General features: G+C 52.8%; 1 protein-coding gene across 1 annotated transcript in view; it reads left to right on the top strand.

Annotated features, from left to right (window-relative positions):
* The window catches only part of FAM227B (family with sequence similarity 227 member B), a 3353280-nt gene that overhangs the window by 2039052 nt on the left and 1294255 nt on the right, over positions 1–19973 (top strand). The window lies entirely within an intron of this gene.

The following is a 19973-nucleotide window of genomic DNA, read 5'->3' as shown; positions in this document are numbered from 1 at the left end:
TTGTAAGAACTAAAAGGGCTACCAATATTCATCTTCAAGAAATAAAACATCACAAATAATTTACTGAGCAAGTTCTAGAATAAATGGAATTGTGAGAAGAACTATAACTGTGATTACCCACAGGTCCCTCATGTCCTTGTCCCATTAATTGACAAAGTGGAGATAACTATCTCCCGACAGAAAAAAAGACCAGAGGAATGCTGGGACCCTAATACTGCCCCTCCCACCGGAAGTACATAAGCAGTACTTATCCAGCATCCCGCCTGCTCTTTTTTTCTGACTGTCGACAGAATGGACGTGGTGTGCTGGTGCTGCTCCTGCTGGGCTGGAGTGGCGTTCTTCTCTCCTCTCTCTCGCCCGCACAGCCCGGCTGCCAGGCTGTGCGGGCGCAGGGTTTCCTGGTCTGTCTCCTCGCCTGCCGGGCTTGCTGGGTGACAGAACTGTTCGTGGCCAGCATGCTGCCTGTCCGGCCGGCCCTTTGCGGCTGGTGCATGGCCTCCCGAGTGGAAGACGCGCCGCGTTTGCACTGTTCCTGGCCTTCCCGCTGTTGGAGTGGGGGCCTTGCTGCTGGTGGTGTTCTGGTCCACACGCCGGGGGAGTTCCGCAGCATTTTTTTCCCCTCTCTCCCAGCGGGTGTGTGTCCGATGTATTCAGGACTGACACGATGGTGATGGCGCGGGGCGCTCAAACCAGTATTACTTCTTCCAATTTCTCGTGGTTACACTGGTTCGATTGAGGAACGGGAGTCCTGCTGGTCAAGGCTTAAGGTTCATCGAAGTCCAGAAGCCAACAAGCATCTCTCTCTCCATGGGGCGGAGTGTCAACACGATGGACTACAATGGGCTTGCCCTACCAACAATGCGCTCCTGTGTTCCTGCGGGTGCTGTGCGCTCCGTTCTGGGGTGCTCAGAGGCGCTTGCTGGCCTGGCCTGCCTCAGTGGGTCCTCACTGCCTTCGGCGATGGCCCGGTGCATGTGTGTTGTCCGGTTGGGGCTTGGTGGGGGCTTGGTGGTGACACCTTCGCCCGCTCAGCATCGTGGATCCGCAGTCCTTCAGCGCTTTCTTGACTGCTGGGGTGGGGATGTGGCTCTTGGCTCGCCTGCCGGCCTTTGTGCTGGGTGCCGTGAATTCATGCCTCGGATCCTGTGCTTCTGGGACGGTATTTTCTCCCTGCGTGTCGGGCTACCTCTGTGTTGCTCTGCGTCTCTTTCCACACGCTGCTTGTGCCTCTGGGGCTTGTTTTGCTTCATGCATGCGCCCTTTGTGGGGTCGCAATGGCCTATTGGTTATGGTCTTCGACTCGTACTCTGTGGATTGGGTGTTCGATCCCTGATCTTTCACAGGGTCTGTGTGCTCAGTTGGAAGCGTGGACATTAAACATTTCTTACAAGGGGTCATGGGCGTTGGTTTGTCCCGCTGGGCACTGCCAGCTTCGTTCCTGTGCTGGCTGTGCTCGTTCTGTTTCGCTGCTTGGGCCTTCGCCCTTCGGCCTTTTTGCTTCTGCGACTCTTTGCTGTGGGTCGCTGTGGCCTGGTGGTTTGGTCTCTGCCTCGTGCTCGTGGGTTTTGTGTTCAGTGCCTGCGTCTGTTCCGCCTCTGCCCCTAATCTCGGCCTGCAGCTTTTCCAGCCTGGTGGCTCCTCCTCTTGTCTGCTCTCAGTGGTGGCTTCCGCCTTCCCGGTGCTGTTCGTTCTCTCGGCTTGTGTGCCGCAGTGTTTGGCCTGCTTGATCCTTGTTTGGGGTTCAGGCTGCTCTTTCTTTGTACCGCTGTTCCTGCGGTGGGCTGGTCTGGGTCCTTACTCTGGCGGCTGGTCCTGGGGCCTGTGCGGTTTCGCAGCCTCTGTCGCTGCCTCTGTCACTGCGTGCTTCCCCTGTTGCGCCCTGTGTGTGCTCCTGGTTTGGGTCCTGTTTGGTCTGGGGATGCCGGGCTTGTGCCTGGGGATCCCTGGTGCAGTTGCGCCCCTTTCTTCCTTCGTGTGTCGTGGGGGTGCCTGTTTTTCTCCCAGGGCCTCCTGCGAGTGGGCCTTGTCCTCTGCCTTTGGGCTGTTTTGTGTGGACTGGCTGGTGCTGTGTCCGGCAGTTTGACTCTTCTGATCTGGGGTTGCTCTGGTGCTTTCGTTGCGCTGTTCCGGGATTCTTGGCTTGGACCTTGTGTTCCCCTGCTGCTGCTGTGGCCTGGGGCCCTGTCGCCCCATCCGCCCCTGTCCTTCTCTGTTCTCGGCAGTTCAGCGGGGTTGGGCCTGGTTCGTCCCTGCTTGGGTCTCTGCCTGTGCTTGCCAAGTGCTATGGGTCTCCGCTTGTTTCTCTGGGGTTGCCCTGGGAGGCTCTTCTGGTTCCCTCCCGGCCTTTGGCTTGCTTCGGTGGGTCCTGGCCGTGCCCTTCTCCTTCGATCTGGGTTTGCCTTTCTCCGGGTTTCGCTGGCGGTACTGCTCGGTTGGTGGCTGCTCCTCCTGCGGCCCCCTGTGCACTGGTTGCTTCTGCCTGCTGCCTGTGTCCTCCTGTTTCTCCCTGGGGCTGGTGTGCGGCTCAGGTCCTCTTCCGGTCCCGCTTCCACTCTGTGTGCTTCTTTTTGCCGGTTTTGTCCTTGGGGCCCGATGTGGCTATCTGTGGCCGGGGCTTCTGGTGTGGCCTCCGGTCGTCCCTCCCTGCCTGCTCCTGGCCTTGTCTGGCCTTGGGGTTTGGTGGGGTCCAGCCCGGTTGGTGCTTGGTTGGGGTCTTCCGGGTGCCGTGGCTTTTTCTGGCTGGTGTGGTTGGGCTTCTGATCTTCCTTTGTTGTGCGTTGCGGCTTGGGGTCTGCCTCTGGTGGTCCGTTGGGGCCTTGTTGCTCCGGCCCTCTTGCGGCCTGGCTGTTGGCTGTGGGTTGGGTTTTCTGCCCCTGGTGTGCCTGGCACCCGGGTTGGTTGACCTCCAGCCCTGGCATGGTGGCACGCCTTGGCCTGGGGGGTTGTTGTTCTTTCGCCCGTCCCTCCCCCTGGGGTGTGTTCTTTGTTGCGGTTCGCTGCTTAGGTTTCCCTTTCCAGTGGTCCCTGGGGGTCCGGGGTTCGTGCCGCTGCGGTTCTCCTTGTTGGGGGTCTGCCTGGGTTCCTGGTGTGGTTGCTCCCAGTGGGCTCCTGGTCTCTACTGGTCTCCATTGTTTTGTGGGGTCTGGACCTGCCTGGTGCCTGGGTGGGGGCCCGCTTGGGCTTCCCTACTCCTGTGGGCTTTTTCAGTGCCTGTTGGTCGCCTTCTTCGGCCCTGTATCCATGCCTGTGCGCTCGGGGTGTTCTGGCGTGGTGCCCCGGTGGTGTCGGCCGTGCCCTTCTGGGCCTACTTCTGCCGGCTGTTCTCTTCCTGGGTTGGGTGCCCGTGTTTTTTCTGCCTGGTTCTGCTGGGTTTTCCTTGACTGCGGTTGGCCTTCGGGGTTCCCCCCCGTTGCCTCGGTGCTTCTCCTTTGTTGGCCTTTCTTGTGGCTGGGGGCTTTCCACCCTGTTTGTCTATCCTTTTGGGTCTGTATGGGGCCCTGGTGTTCTGGGCTTCTGGGTTGGCGTGTCCGGTGTTGCCTCCGGTCGGTCCTGCTCTGCCGGTTTGCTGCTGCTTCGGCGTGGCCTCCGGCTGTGCCTTCTTGGTCTTGCTGGCTGCTCTGTGTCTTCTGTGCCCGCTCGGTGGTGTGTTCTGCCTGGTGTCCCCGGTCCTTCCTGGTGCTGGTGTTCTGTCCCGCTCCTGTCTTCCCTGGCTCCCCCGGGTGCTGTTCTCAGTGTGTGCCGGGTCTTCGGCGTGCCCCCTTCTCCCCTCCTCCCCGTTGGGGGTGCGGTCCTGTGGTGTTTATCTTGCCTCTGTGGGGCTCTGCCCTCCTTGCTGCTGTTTGTCTGGGGTCTGGTGCTGTTTGTGCCTCTGGCATCTCTTCTTACTCCGGTTTCCACCTGGGTCTGCTGTGTGGTCCAGCGGTTGTGTGCTGTGGGTCTCTATCTGCCTCCTGCCCTGTGCTTCAGCCTGTGCTTTGCGTGGCTTCTTCCGGATGCAGGTTGGGCCGGGGTCCTCCAGCTTGGGCGGGTTGCTTGTCTTCAGCCCTGGCTTCCGGCTGTTTTCTTGGCCTGTGGCCTTTTCATCCCGGCCGTCTCCTGCTCTGCTCTCCTCTTCGGTGTTTGGTGGGGTCGGGCCTGGTTAGCTCCTGGTCGGGTGTACTGTGCACCCTGGGGTCTTTCCGCTGCTTCTGCTTTGGTTTGGTGCGGGGCCCTGGCTAGGTTTGCAACCTTTTCCTTGTGGGGCTTTGGCCCTGCTGGCTCTTTGGGCCTTGTGTGGCTGGGTTCCTGGGTTTCTGTTCTTGTTTTCCCCGGCTTTTTGTGGCTTGTCCTGCTCCTGCGATCTTGCTGTGGATTCTCCTTCTGGGCTGGGAGCTTGGTGGTTGGTGGTTGTCGTTGGCGGCCCTGGTGGTGCTGGTCGTTCTTTCCTGGGGCCTGGGCTGTTTCCGGTTTTTCTGGTTGGCTACCTCCTTGTTGGGGCTGTGGCCTTCTGTTCTCCTTGGCTTGGTTTCCGGTTCTTGGTTCTTTCCCTTTCTGGTGGGTTGTGGCTTGCTGGCCGGTTGCCTCCTGTGGACAGACGCTTGTAGCTTTGGGCGCCATCTTGGAGCGTCCTCGCGCTCGCGCTAGGATTGGTGAGCCTACTTAAAGCTCCCCTCTCCCGCGCAGCGGGACGCGCAGGTGAGGACGCCGTCGCTTAGCCGGAGTCGTGCCAGAGTCCTGCCCGTCTGCGCTCGTCTGCGCTCGTCCGCGTCGAGGCAGCGCGAGGCGGGGCAGGCTCTGTTTCCCGTCGCGGTGTTGCTTCGCCGCTTCTGGCAGGTATGTTGTCTTACACACGGTCCGAGCTGCTGTACATAGGGCAAATGTCCAGAGGATGTGTCTGTAAGCCTGTGGACCCTTTAGTCGGCCCTTACAGCTGTGCCTGCAAAGGCTGGTCACTTAAGAGCCCTACTAAAATCCGTTCCTTGGAAGATGCTATTGCTGTCACGCGAACGTGTGTTGCATCTCGAGATGTTCGTATTTGGTGTCTAAACATTAGATCGCTGGTAAAACATCACCTGTCCATTTATGATTTGCTTGAGAAAGAGGACCCCGGTGTCTTTCTAATGACAGAAACCTGGCTTCAGGATTCGGATTCTGCCATATTGAATCTTGCATTCCCTCAGAACTATACCGTCTTCACTTCCAATAGGACCACAAGAGGAGGTGGTATTGCTATGGCAGTCAAATCCTGTTTTCCAGCTGAATGGAAACCGTCGGGACTACCTGCATGTGAAAGTGCTATTTTCAAAGTCGCTTTTTCCCATCAATTCACTTTCAGTGGTATGCTCATTTACCGTCCTCCCGGCAATGATTCTGTCTTCAGGTCCGCACTGGCCGATATGGTCAGTCCTATAGCACTTGGTTGTGCCAATTTCAACATTGTGGGGGACCTTAACATCCATTTTGATAATGGGTCATCCACTACTGTGAGCACTCTGCTGGCGAACCTTGAAGCTCTTCAACTCACTCAGCTCGTCACCCTTCCAACCCACTCAGAGGGCCATATTTTGGACCCCATCTTTTCCACACTTGATGGGGTGAGGTTGTCAGATCCGAGGCTGATGGGGTGGACTGATCATCTGCTGGTAGAAGCCTTTTGTCCGGTCCACGATAAGCCTTTTATAGCTGTGGACAGACCTATTCTAAAAAGGCTTTGGCACAAGCTTAGGCTTGAAGAGTTTTATAGCATACTGGAACAGAAACCTCTGAGCACCTTTATTAATGTGGAACAAGGTTACCAACAGTTCTGCGCTTGGATCACCGATGCCCTGGACTCTCTCATACCTCTACGGTGGTCGAAAGGCCGGACAAAAACACCTAGTCCTTGGTATAATGAGTCACTCGCAGAACTGAAAAAAGCTTGCCGAAAAACAGAGAGGGAATGGAGAAGATCCTATGACCCTGCTCTGAAAACTCGGTACTTTACTGAGCTGAAGTTCTACCATAGAGCTATTTGCAGAACACGAGCCGCATTTTACGCTCAAGAATTTGCTACCAGCCCTAACCCATCAAAACTGATCTTTAAGGTACTGAAGGATCTTATGAAAAACAGATCCACCTCAGAGGTGATTTGCACAGATTCCCACTGTGATAAGCTGGCCTCCTTTTTTGTGGAGAAAGTGAAAAAAATCTACCAAGGTTTTGACACACTCCACCAGAACCGAGAGGTTACTGTCCCCGATACGTTGGGATATGAGACCCTTGCTATGCTACCTGAACTGACTATTGAGACCTTTGACAGGCTTAGCCTCAGGGTCAAGTCAGGTTCTCCCTCGGACCCGTTAAAGCCAGCCTTTATCAACACACTTTCCCCACTGTGCCGTGACCCCTTATTGAATCTTATCAATATGTCATTGTCCAACGGAACGGTACCCACGGCATGGAAACAGGCAGTGGTCACTCCTATACTAAAAAAAGCCAACTCTGACCCCCGGTTGCCAGAAAATTATCGACCCATATCCCTGTTGCCTTGGATTGCCAAAGTAACAGAAGCCCACGTCAACTCTGTTCTGTCTGAGCATCTGGCTCGCAACCAGATATTGGATCCCAGTCAGAACGGCTTCCGGTCGGGACACAGTACCGAGACGGCATTACTCTACATCACGGAACATCTTCGCCAGGTACTGGACTCAGGCCGTACTGCAGCGCTTTTACTATTAGATCTAAGCGCTGCCTTCGATACTGTGTCCCACCATATACTGATCCAACGCTTACAGGAGGCGGGAGTGACTGATCTCGCCCTCCAGTGGTTTCGGTCTTTTTTATCGGATCGATCCTTTAAAGTGGCTATACCACCTGGCCAATCCGCCACTTATCCCCTGGAGCTGGGGGTACCACAGGGATCCTCGTTGAGCCCTACAATGTTCAACCTCTATGTGAAACCGTTGGCTGGTGTCGTCAAACAGTGGGGTCTTACGATGGCCTCATATGCGGACGACACACAGCTAGCGGTGACACTTAGTGGAGACCCTGAGGTGGAGGCCCCCAGATTTCGAGCGGGTCTGATGGCAGTAGCAAGCTGGCTTCGCACCAACTGCCTTCAGTTAAATGCCACCAAAACAGAGGTGTTGGTACTAGGGAAGCACGCTGAGCTATGGGGTAACCAGTGGTGGCCATCAGAGTTGGGTGTCACTCCCATTCCAGCTTCTGGAGTGAGAAATTTAGGCATCTGGTTGGACTCTGCGCTCACCTTCAGGGACCACACTAAGAAGGTGGCTGCCACGTGCTATGGCATTCTGCGGGGAATAAGGCCGGTTTTAAAGTACTTTGATCCCCCTACCAGACAGCTTGTGGTCCAGGCCTCTATACTATCTCGGCTGGACTACGGCAGTTCACTGCTGTTAGGGGTGAATCAAGCGGAGGCCTCTAGGCTCCAAAGGGTACAAAATGCCGCGGCACGGGCCATTGTGGGCCTCCCTAGACATTGCTCAGTTTCTGGTACCATCACGGCCTTACATTGGCTCCCGGTCAGACAGCGAATCCAGTTCAAAGCGCTGTGCCTGACCTTTAAAATTTTGAAATCTTCTTCGCCGCCGGCACTTGCCAACCTACTCACGCCCTATACTCCTTTGAGATCCTTGAGATCGGAGGGGCTTCACCTGGCTGTCTGTCCACGCTTTAAATTGAGCAGAATGGGTGGCCGCTCCTTTAGGGTGCTCGCGGCAGGTTTATGGAACTCGCTCCCGGTACACATCCGAGCTCTTGAAGACCTGCTCGCCTTCAGGCAGGCGATTAAAACTTTCCTGTTTCCCGTGTCTGTTTAATTTCTTTTTCTTTTATTGTGTGTTATGTTATAGTGTCTGTCATAGCGCCAGGACGCCCCTTTGCTGGGGCAGCTGTGCGCTATAAAAATATAAATAACATAACATAACATAACATTCTCCCCTTTTTTTATTCCCTCGGGGTGCTGCCTTGGTGGGGTTTCCTGGGTGTGTTTGTTGGTTCGGAAGGCCGGTTTTCTGCTTTGGTATTCTCCACTTTGTCAATGAATGGGACGAGGACATAGGGGACCTGGGGTTAATGCTCTATTACTTACCGGTAATCTTCATTACTCCGTGTCCCGTTGTCCTCATCCCATTTATATGCCTCTCCCTCCCTCCCGGGCGGCCGGCCTTCCTGTGTGGGTTTGGATCTACAGGCAGGATGCTAGGTAAGTACTGCTTATGTACTCCCGTGGGAGGGGCAGTATTAGGGTCCCAGCATTCCTCTGGTCTTTTTTTCTGTCGGGAGATGGTTATCTCCACTTTGTCAATGAATGGGACGAGGACAACGGGATCCGCAGTAATGAAGATTACCGGTAAGTAATAGAGCATTATATCTTATACCAGCTAACAGAAACATACACTTGCACAACGGCTATAAACACCTTGTTTGCCATTTGTACTTCAAGAACACAAACACTATTGGCACCTTGGGAATGATAGTGTGGCCTCACTCAATTAGGTGGTTTTAAAAAATATTTTTTTTATGTGTGCCGCCACTGAGGCTAGGCAAGTGTGGCCTCCATTTGATGGTTTCAATTCTTGTTGTTATGGTACTGATGCTGTCTCTTTTTCTCACTATTCCGTATGAATATAACTCCTTGCATTGTGCAAACGTCTTGCATTTCTTTAAACTCGTTAGATGAATATAGGAGTTGAAGTGTATGACTTGTTTGCATTTGACTAATTTCATAAGGCATTTGCCAGATTATGTCTCCAATTGCGAGCCTTCTACATTGGAGACCAACAAGACACCTGCCACATAGAAGATAGTGGGGTCACATTCAAACAAAGCAGCAGTGTTCTCATTCTCAAAGTGTGTGCGCCCAGTCAAGCTAAAAGAGAGTGCTGTGTTTTTGGTTTTATTTTATTCTTTGGAATTGCAGTTGAATTGTTTTACTTCAGTGATTCCTCTCTTCTAAACACAATCAACATGTATGAGGATCTAATGGGATTACAAAGAGCGGCTAAACACACACAAAAAACAATAGAAATTATTTCCCCAAAAATCTCAATTATTTTAAACAACATATCTTACCACCTAAAAAAAAAGCAAAAATGAGTATCTTGAGAACCGAATTTTTAAAAAGCTAAAGAAATGCAGTGCTTTACGTGCCAGTTTTTCCCAGTGAACAAGGAGGAACAAGACCAGGAATCTAATTAACATTAGTTTCATCCTGCCAACAGAAATCAAGATCTTAGGATTGGTATTTTGGTGAGTGGGAAAGCTCATACCACTTAATATGCATTGTCCCCTGTTCTTACCTTCAAATTTCAATCCACCACTCTTGTGAATCTGAAACCTACAGAAATTAATTTCAATGATTCTATGTGTTAATTTCTTCTGGAATCATATGTGTATAAATTGATGTGTGGAAAAACTATTGCCAAAAATCTTGGGATAATAAAGTGAAAAACTAAAGCCATGGACAAATGAATCCAAGAACATATGCCAATGATATTTAATGTAGAGTAACCAACATTCTATCCTGACTGATGTTTACATTCATACGTCCCAATTTCCTGAACAGCACCTTTAAGGTGGAAATTAATTCCATCTTTTCACCTGTGTGGTGGAAGCAGAAAAACCCCTAAACCACCGGAGTTGTACCTTCAGTGTATTGAACCAAGTACAGGTGGATAGAAGACATCCTTAAACATCAGATTTACAAGGTGGCAGGAGAAGTAAATATCGCTTTGACTTCCACAGCGTCAAATCAAGTCTGAATCTATTTCACATACCTTTATGCCTGATATTTGAGCTTTATCATTTTAGTTTCAGTTTTATGAATATCTTATTTGCTGGTTGGTTTTTATATCTGCATTATTATCACTGGCTCTCCTTTCAACGTGATTCCCGGTCAGCTTCTGATAGTTACTGAAAAGTACTTGCTGTCTTGTAAGAGTGATAACGCATGAGTGAAGGACGAACCATAGCTGCATAGAAGGCAGGCATCATCTGTTTGAGACACTATTTGTGTAGTGAAACTCAATGCGCTATTATATGTTTTGGGGTTAAGTCATGGCAATGATGAACATATGTTAAGATGAGCATTTTTAATTGATTATGTAATTTTAAAAGATGTGTCAATAGATAAGATTAGTTGAAACTCCTCAGTTAGTTCCACTCTATGGGGGGTTACTTCATACAACTGATTCCAAAGAAAGGCTTGGAGACACTATCAGCAGGTTAACTAACAGATAAACTTGAGATACAAAAGGAGGATTACTGGATCTGAGAGATCGAAATAAGTTTTGACTATCAGTATAATGTGCGGACTTCGAAAGGTAGGACTAATGGGGGAGACTTAGGGCCTGATGTAGGTGGCTAAATACCGATCGGTAACCCTGAAATTCGGTAAATTTCAGGGTTACCGACCGGTATTTAGCCATTCCTAATGTAGGTGATGATTCGGTAAATACCGAATCTGTATTTACCGAATCGGTATTTACCGAATCGGTAAATGCAATGTAGAAAGCACATAAAAGAGTGCTGATGTGCTTCAATAATTCGTTTATTACCACCAACTTCAAGTTGGTGGTAATTAACGAATCCCTTTAAAAATTCACTTTTGAATTTTTATTTAAGTGCCATGTGGCACACATTCATACCCTTGGGACATGTATGTGCACCACATGTGCACACAGGCACATTTCAGGGGTGCGACAGGGTGTCCTTTGGACACCCTGGCACCCTTGAAATACCTCCCGGTATTACCGATTCGGTAATACCGAATCGCTAATACAGAATGGCTTTACATTCATTCCTATGGGCCTCCAAGCCCATAGGAATGAATGGGTAGGTATTCCTTATTACCGAATCGTTATTACCGATTCGGTAATAAGGAATATTAAGGAATCGTTATTTTTTACCGATTCATTAGCTACATAAGAAATACCGATTTCTTAATACCGAATCGGTAAAATTCGGTATTATGAAATCAGTATTTATGGATTATCTACATCTGGCCCTAGATGGGCACTGCAAGACCTTATTTGCTGACATTTGCACTATGTTTATGGTTTTGTTTCTATTATGTTTTCCTTTACTAAAGTGTACGTTTCTCCCAGACGTGAAACCATTTTTCGATTAGGATCTGGAAAAGTGAATTATTCATGTTTTAATGTAAATATTCCAAATTTATGGCTTTATTTTGGTTGTTAAGTATAGTTCAGATTTCATAATTTTTTCTTTAATAAGTGTTAGTGTAAAATATTATTACTATACCATAAAACGGACTTGTTCTAACAACTCCTATTTAAATGTAACCGTTATTATTGATAAACAATCATGAATGGAGGTTTACTTCCTGAAAAATCTTGAAATATACTGCGTTTCTCTCAAATTCAAGTTTTTAAAAGTTGTTTTAATATTGTGAAGGAGTCCACTATTCATTAACCTAGCTTCCTGAAACATTGATTTCAGTTGAATACAATGGAATCTAGTAATTTGTTGACATCAAATGAAATCATAATAATAAACACTTAAATTCGAGCTTCATCATTCATGGCTTTGCGATGTGCATCTTTAATTAGTGGCTTCATCGCACGTGTAAAATGTGTCCGTGAACCAGATGGGCAGAAAGAAAGACTGGTTTCCGTCACTTTACCCTACTATGTACTACATTAAATAAAATAAAAGATATGGCAAAGAATGAGCCTCTTGTTTTCTGGAATTGCCAAAAAGCCCTATGCATTTTGCAGAATATCTGGGTTTGTATATGTTGATGCCTGTTATCATAAATTTATGCTAAAGGGCAGGTTTGTGGGTGTTTCTTTGTGTATCTAACTGGCCAAGTATGTGAACATCAACAAACGTTTGTGGATAGTCAGATGCCACTTTGAGGTAGTTTCCGAGGCTAGAAACATATAGCACTAGGGGGCATATTATCAAGGACGGCGTTAAAATTATCGTCGGTTTAGCGGCAGAAAACTGGCGCTCAAACAGCGATAATGGGCTTGATAATATGCCGCATAGAATTCCAATAGAAGCCCATGCTCACACCAGAACCTGGGCTTCTATTGGAATTCTCAAGGGCATATTATCAAACCCATTATCGCCGCTTTAGCGGCAGTCTTCTGCCACTAAACCGGCAATAATTTTAATGCCGTCCTTGATAATATGCCCCAAGGTGCTATGAAGAACATGTGCATGTAGCCATAGTCCGCAACTTAGCCAGTGCTGTGAAGTGAATCATTATAAGGACAGGTGATGGTGCACATTAACATTAAATTAATAGTGTCTGTGTGCATCTGAAAGACGGGAGACACATACCTTGTGAATGTAGTACGGTGAAGATTCTACCTACTGGTGACGAAATAAAAGACATGTCACTCAACGGGAAATCACTAACAGGTGTAGGTGAGAGGAGGCTATAATGACAATATCTCTACCTTGAGACCGGTTATAATTCCGTCCCGGCCAATAAGCAGGGAATACAAGTTGATTCCGTCAGGTCAGGGTGTTTCTTGTGCATCTGTAAAATTCAGGATGAGACTAAATCCTTGAAATATGGTTACTGATAGTGCTATTTTTCGTTTTCAGTGTTTACTTATTGACCATAGTATTTAAAGAATTAGACCACCACAGCAACTACACAGCGATGTCATGTGAGTTGCCTCATATATCATTTTAGATAGATTTTACGATTGAAGTGCTTTTAGAGAACCACTTTTGAGGTGGTATAATGATACAGGGATCACGATCTATGACATCCTGCTCCTATTATAAGTTGTGTAGGGCACCACTCTCAACAATGACTTCTATGATTTCTTAATTAGAACATATCACGCCGGATCGCAGATCTGTAACAATGTTATGCCTGATGTGATTAGCATTAAAAAGAGAACTTTTCACAGTCTCACTAGGTAGGGAATAGAAGGCGCACTCTACCCCCCTCTCCTCTTCTATATCGAGATGATATAATTAGGTAAACTATCTAGGAGCTAGCATTATGCAGTCGATTGATTACAGCCGCTATGGAGAGAGATGAGAAGGTGCACTCCACCTCTGACTTATACTATGCTGTTAGAATTACGAGATAGATCAAGGATTTAGTCTCATCCTGAATTTTAATTACAGATGCACAAGAAACACCCTGACCTGACGGAATCAACATGTATTCCCTGCTTATTGGCCGGGGCGGAATTATAACCGGTCTCAAGGTAGATATATTGTCATAATAGCCTCCTCTCACCTACACCTGTTAGTGATTTCCCGTTGAGTGACATGTCACTCTTTTATTTCGTCAGCAGTAGGTAGAATCTTCACCGTACTACATTCACAAGGTATGTGTCGCCCCGTCTTTCAGATGCACACAGACACTATTAACTTAATGTTAATGTGCACCATCACCTGTCCTTATAATGATTCACTTCACAGCACTGGCTAAGCTACAGACTATGGCTACATGCACATGTTCTTCATAGCAACATAGACGCACCTCTATCTTAGTACTTCTTTTCCTCACACTCCGCATCAGCAATGTTGATCTTCGCTAAATCCATCCACATGGACCATTGGTCCACTGGGACGTAGTATACCTAATCATTGAGTGTGTATATTTATACACCATGTGGGCTCCACCTTTGTTTTAATTTAATGTTTTCGATGATATGTATATATAACAAGAAAGGTTTTGTAACTTAGCCCTGAGGAAGTCGTGGGTACTCCCGGGCGACGAAACACATGTTGGCTGGACCAACGGAAGAAAGAAAATTAAAGTGCAACTACCAGCGAATTTGTCTTGTATCATATTCTTATATGACAATTATTGTTTGATATTTTATGTGTGCTCGGGTACGGAATCTATGTTGTGTGATCCCTAGGGATTACGAATCGGGAGGGGCGTGTGACTCCTCTCTCCTTGAGCACCTACAGATAGATATTTCACTGACCAGATACCGGAAAGAGGTAGCGCCATTACCATCCAGGGACATGTCATCCATCCATTATCTATAAAGAAGACTGCATTACCAAGATACAGGCCTAGGTCATGGCACATGGATTGGCAAAATCCGTATCAGGGAACCAGATAGCCATGCAGCTGGGATTTTTCCATCACAACAGCTAGAAACATTTGGCAGGAAGAAGGAGATACTGGGACAAATGATAGAATGTGTGGGAAGCATACTACTCTGTAATAATCCCTAATATCCTTTTATTGGAAATAAGTTTATTCTCACACCTGTGAGCCCCGACTCCCATTTTTGAAGTAAATGTCTTTTGATTGCTATACGTGCTAGGAAATGGTCAAATAAAAATGTTTTGATTTTCTTTTTTGGGTTAGGAAACTCATTTGATAAATGTGAGAAATATGTTGTAGTCCATAGGCTCAAATCTCAGCTGAGCTTTAACAGAAGAGTACCAGTCATTTGAGTGATTGGAAAATCCTACACTTTATAGCACTTCAAGTCATAAATCAGTTGCAACATTACTATGTAAAAATTGATTATTTTTGTATATTTGTAATGTACCAGTATATTAATGGAGGCCTTGCAAGTGAAAACGTAAATGTGCCCCAGTCAAAAAATTATATTTTGAACATTTACTAATAAACATTCATTCTCCCATTTAGTCCTTCAACGCAAAAGTCAAATTCCATGTTATTACAATAGTAACTAACATGAAAAATAGCGCTTACTGCCCCACAGATTGCTCTATACAATATCTTTGCAAAGGGAAACAACTTTGCTAATACTTACAACGCCTATTTAGACTGATTATGTCACAATGCACAATTTTAACACGAGTACCCTGGTTCTGGGTCAATACATTTGTTTATAATTAGCATGCGTGGAGTTTTCTCTCATTTTTAAGACTTCGCAAGTTCTATACTTTGCAAAGCTGGTAAAGAGTTTTAAAAACTTCACTCATCCCCAGCATCATGACCCACTAAAGACTTTGGTTTTCATGATTAATAGTCCCTCGCCACAAACAATTGTTTATAAACAGCACATTACAATCTGCATGTGTCTATATAGTAATTAATATTGCATATTCAAAGCTTTATGGCCACATTTAAAGTGTCGGGAAGGAATTAAATCTGTAATGCATTTTAAAATGGCTTTTCATTTTTGGCATGGGTTCAACTCTGCAATGCATGTTAAAAGTAGGGCTGGGCGGAATTTGCGTAATGCCACAATGCGGAATTCTGAAAACAATTGTGGAAAACGAGCGCAAGTCCTGAGTAGGGCTGGGCGGACTTTGCCTAGCGCAACTACGCCCAATTTTGAAAGAAATTGTGGAAAACGAGCGCACAAACTGGGGTCCCTCGTGCATGGGCAGGCTCCCCGATCTCCCCGGCCTGCCTGCGTTGAGAAGCAGGGACCGGCCCCGGGCCTCCTGAGTTTCGGTCAGGGCCTGGGAGCCCACGTCCTGCGGCCTGCCAAGTGTCCATCTGCCCGGAACAAGAGTCCCTGGTGCAGAGCCCCGGAGCCCTGCAAGGGCAGGCGGGAGCCCTACCGCTATGGCTCGGTGTGGGCAGCTGGGAGTCCTTTTGGTCCCGGCCATCTGGTCGCACTTTTCCCTCGGCCATCTGGTCGCATGCAATGCTTTTCAATGGGGCGACCAGATGGCCGGGCTGCCCTGGAAGTCCTGATGGAGGCACATTCACCTCCCCGATCCCAGACAGGGCTCCAGGAGGTCGGGTGCATCCGGGCCTTGGGTCCCCTCCGTCACTCGGTGCGCACGGTTTACCAGAAAGGGGGGTAGCCTTCCTCCGGATTACTAGGGGCAGGGTATGCCGGGACGCCCCTCCTTGGGATGGTGGCTCTCAGGCGGGGACCAGATGGGCTAAGCTCGGACGACACTTCCCCGGGGCGTCCGGTGATCCCTCCTCCAGCCCGCGGCGAGGCAAAGTGCCCGGGACGGGATCCATGGGTCCCTGGGCGTCCGGGCCCCAGGAGCTCCTGCGGGCCTCCCATGCCTGAGGCCCAGCGTGGGGTCTACGAGCCCCCCACCCTAGCGCGAAGGCTCAGGGTTGGACAGATGGGAATCCTTTCAGTCCCGGCCATCTGGTCGAACCTCTCCCCTCGGCCATCTGGTCACGCGCAATGCTTTCCAATGGGGCGACCAGATAGCCGGGCCGGCCTGGAAGTCCCGATGAGGGCTCATTTGGCTCACATATCCCAGCCAGGGCTCCAGGAGGTCGGGTGCATCCGGGCCTATGGTCCCCTCCGTCACTCGGTGCGCACGGTTTACCAGAAAGGGGGGTAGCCTTCCTCCGGATTACTAGGGGCAGGGTATGCTGGGACGCTCCTCCTGGGAATGGCGGTTCTCAGGCGGGGACCAGATGGGCTAAGCCTGGACGACACTTCCCCGGGGCGTCCGGTGCTCCCTCCTCCAGCCCGCGGCGAGGCAAAGGGCCCGGAACGGGCTCCATGGGTCCCCCGGGCATCCAGGCCCTGGGAGCTCCTGCAGGCCTCCCATGCCTGAGGCCCAGCATGGGGTCTACGAGCCCCTCCGAACCCTGCAGCCCCGAAACCCTGCAGCCCTGCAGCCCCGGAACCCTACAGCTCCCGAGCCCTGCAGCCCCCCGAGCCCTGCAGGCCCATGCCCGGCAGCCCCCGAGCCCTGCGTGGGCAGGCGGGAACCCTGGCGCGAAGGCTCGGGGTTGGAAAGATGGGAGTCCTTTCAGTCCCGGCCATCTGGTCGCACCTCTCCCCTCGGCCATCTAGTCACACGCAATGCTTTCCAATGGGGCAACCAGATGGCCGGGCCAGCCTGGAAGATCCGATGTGGGCTTATTTGACTCCCGGATACCAGCCAGGGCTCCAGGAGGTCGGGCACATTCGCGCCTAGGGTCCCCTGAGCCTCGCGGTGCGCGCGGGTTACAAGAAAGGGGGGTAGCCTTCCTCCGGATTATTAGGGGCAGGGATTGCCGGGACACCCATCCCAGGGATGGCCGTTCTCAGGTGGGGACCAGATGCGCTATGCCCGGGCAACACCTCCCTAGGCGTCCGGGGCTCCCTCCTCCGGCCCGCGGCATGGCAAAGTACTCAGGAAGGGCTCCATGGTTCCCGGGCAGACATCCCCCGGGCGTCCGGGCCCCGAGAGCTCCGGTGGTCCTTCCCCGGGCTTGGGTCCCAGCCAGGGTCCCTGAGCCCCCGGGAAGCGGAGCCCCTGAGCCCTGCGTGGGCAGGCGGGAACCCTAGCGCGAAGGTTCGGGGTTGGACAGATGGGAGTCCTTTCGGTCCCGGCCATCTGGTCGCACCTCTCCCCTCGGCCATCTGGTCGCGCGCAATGCTTTCCAATGAGGCGACCAGATGGCCGGGTCGGCCTGGAAGTCCCGATGAGGATCCATTTGCCTCCCGGATCCCAGCCAGGGCTCCAGGAGGCCGGGCGTATTTGCCCATAGGGTCCCCTCCGTCAATCGGATTTCGCCATTTACAAGAAAGGTGGGTAGCCTTCCTCCAGATTACTAGAACCAGGGTACTCTGGGACCCCTCTCGGCCTAGCGGTCCTCAGCCGGCAGCTGGACAGGCCAGGATGCCACCCCAGCCCTGGGTCTGTCCCGGGGACTGCCGAGTGGCAGGCTGTCCCGGAGGAGACCCGGCAGGCCTCCCCCTGCTGGGCTGGGTCCAGGGGCCCTTGGGAGGGCAGCCTCCCCTCCCCTGGCTCCGTGCTTGATCCTGCCGCGTGGCAGGGTGCCCTGGACGGGATCCGGAGGGCCCGGGAAGGCTTTCCCTGCGCCTCCGGGCCTGGGAGCCCCGGCTGTGTCCAGGGGATCGGCCGGGCCCCGGGTCAGGGGCTCCAGCCCTGGGCCCCGTCCCCTGGCCTGCGGCACTGCCAAAGGCCTGGGACGGGTTTCGTTGTGCCCGGGGAACCACCCCTTGCTCGTTTGGGTTCAGGAGCTCCAGCCGGGCCCCCTGAGGGCCCCGGGGAGGGCGGCCTCCCCACCCCGGGCTCTGTCCTGGACCCTGCCGCGTGGCAGGGTGCCCGGGACGGGGTCCTGAGGGTCCGGGGAGGCTTCCCCTGTGCCTCTGGGCCTGGGAGCCCCGGCTGGGTCCAGGGGCAGGGTTCCGTTGTGGCCGGGGAGCCTCCCCTTGCTCGGCTGGGTTCAGGAGCTCCGGCCAGGCCCCTGGGGGCCCCGAGGAGGACGGCCTCCCCACCCCGGGCTCCGTCCTGGGTCCTGCTGCATGGCAGGGTGCCCAGGACGGGGTCCTGAGGGCCCGGGGAAGCTTCCCCTGCTCCTCCAGGCCTGGGAGCACCAGTTGGGTCCAGGGGCCCCGCTGGGCCCCTGGTTGGGGGCTCCGGCCCTGGGCCCGGTCCCCCAGCCTGCAGCATTGCCAAAGGCCCGGGATGGGGTTCCGTTTTGGCAGGGGAGCCTCCCCTTGCTCGTCTGGGTTAAGGAGCTCCGGCCGGGCCCCTGGGGGCCCGGAGTGGGCGGCCTCCCCACCCCGGACTCCGTCCTGGGTCCTGCCACATAGCAGGGTGCCCGTGACGGGGTCCGGAGGGCCCGGGGATGCTTCCCCTGCGCCTCCGGGCCTGGGAGCCCCGGCTGGGTCCAGGGGCCCCGCCCGGCCCCTGGTTGGGGGCTCCGGGCCCCATCCCTCGGCCTGCGGCGCTGCCAAAGGCCCGGTACGGGCTTCTGTTGTGGCCGGGGAGCCTCCCCTTGCTTGTCTGGGTTCAGGAGCTCCGGCTGGGCCCCTGGGGGCCCCGGGGAGGGCGGCCTCCCCTCCCCGGGCTCCGTCCTGGGTCCTGCCGCATGGCAGGGTGCCCGAGACGGGGTCCGGAGGGCCCGGGGAGGCTTTCCCTGTGCCTCCAGGCCTGGGAGCCCCGGCTGGGTCCAGGGGCCCAGCCGGGCCTCGTGCCGGGTGCTCCAAACCTGGGCCCCGTCCCCCGGCCTGCCGCTCTGCCAAGGGCCCGGGACTGGGGTCTGTCGGTCCCGTGCAGGCCTCCCGTGCTTGTCATGGTGTCCGCGGGCCCCAGGTCTGAGGGCCCGTCATGTCCCCCACGCAGCCTCCATGGCTGGGGCCCATCTGGGGCCCTGGGCCTCCAGTCCCCCATGCCCCGGCGCCCACTCACTCTTTCGTTGGGGCACAGAGCGACCAGATGGCTTCCCTTTCGTGCCCGGCCATCTGGTCGTGCCTGTCCCCTCGGCCATCTGGTCGCACCTGTCTCCCCTCGGCCATCTGGTCGCGCATGTCCCTTCGGCCATCTGGTCGTGCCGCTCCCCTCGACCATCTGGTCGCGCGCAATGCTTTCCAATGGGGTGACCAGATGGCCGGGCTTGCCTGGAAGTCTCGATGAGGGTCCATTTACCTCCCGGATCCCAGCGAGGGATCCAGGAGGTCGGGTACATTCGCGCCTTCCGTCCCCTCTGTCACCTCGTGTGCACGGATTACAAGAAAGGGGGGTAATTTTCCTCCGGATTACTAGGGAGAGAGTCAGTCAGACCTCTGTGAGGTCCGGCGATTCTGAAACAGGGGAAGGCAGAACCCGGGCCCGCCCGATGCGGGGCACCCAGGGGCCCGGGTACGCACACACGCCTCTCAGCCCCCTTCCCGATGGTCCTTTTTCTCCGAGTTTGCTGGGTCAGACCTCCTTGAGGTCCGGCGATCCCGAGACAGGGGAAGGCAGTACCCGGGCCTGCCCGCCGGGGCCCCCAGGGGCCCGGGTACGCTCCTGCCTCTCAGCCCCTTCCTGATGGTCCTTTTGTCTCCAAGTTTTCTGGGTCAGACGCCCGTGAGGTCCGGCGATCTCGAGACAGGGAAAGGCAGCACCCGGGAATGCACGATGCGGGGCCCCCAGGGGCCCGGGTACGCACACCTGCCTCTCAGCCCCCTTCCTGCTGGTCCTTTTTCTCAGAGTTTTGCTGGGTCAGACCTCCGTGAGGTCCGGCGATCCATAGAAGGGGGAAGGCAGCACCCGGGCCCGCCCGCCGGGGCCCCCAGGGGCCCGGGTACGCACCTGCCTCTCAGCCCCTTCCTGATGGTCCTTTTTTCTCCGGGTTT

The sequence above is a fragment of the Triturus cristatus genome, chromosome 3_1 (genome assembly GCF_964204655.1).
Source record: "Triturus cristatus chromosome 3_1, aTriCri1.1, whole genome shotgun sequence".
Lineage (NCBI taxonomy): Eukaryota > Metazoa > Chordata > Amphibia > Caudata > Salamandridae > Triturus > Triturus cristatus.
Note: the sequence above shows the minus strand (reverse complement) of the source record. Positions and strands in the feature narration are given on the sequence as shown.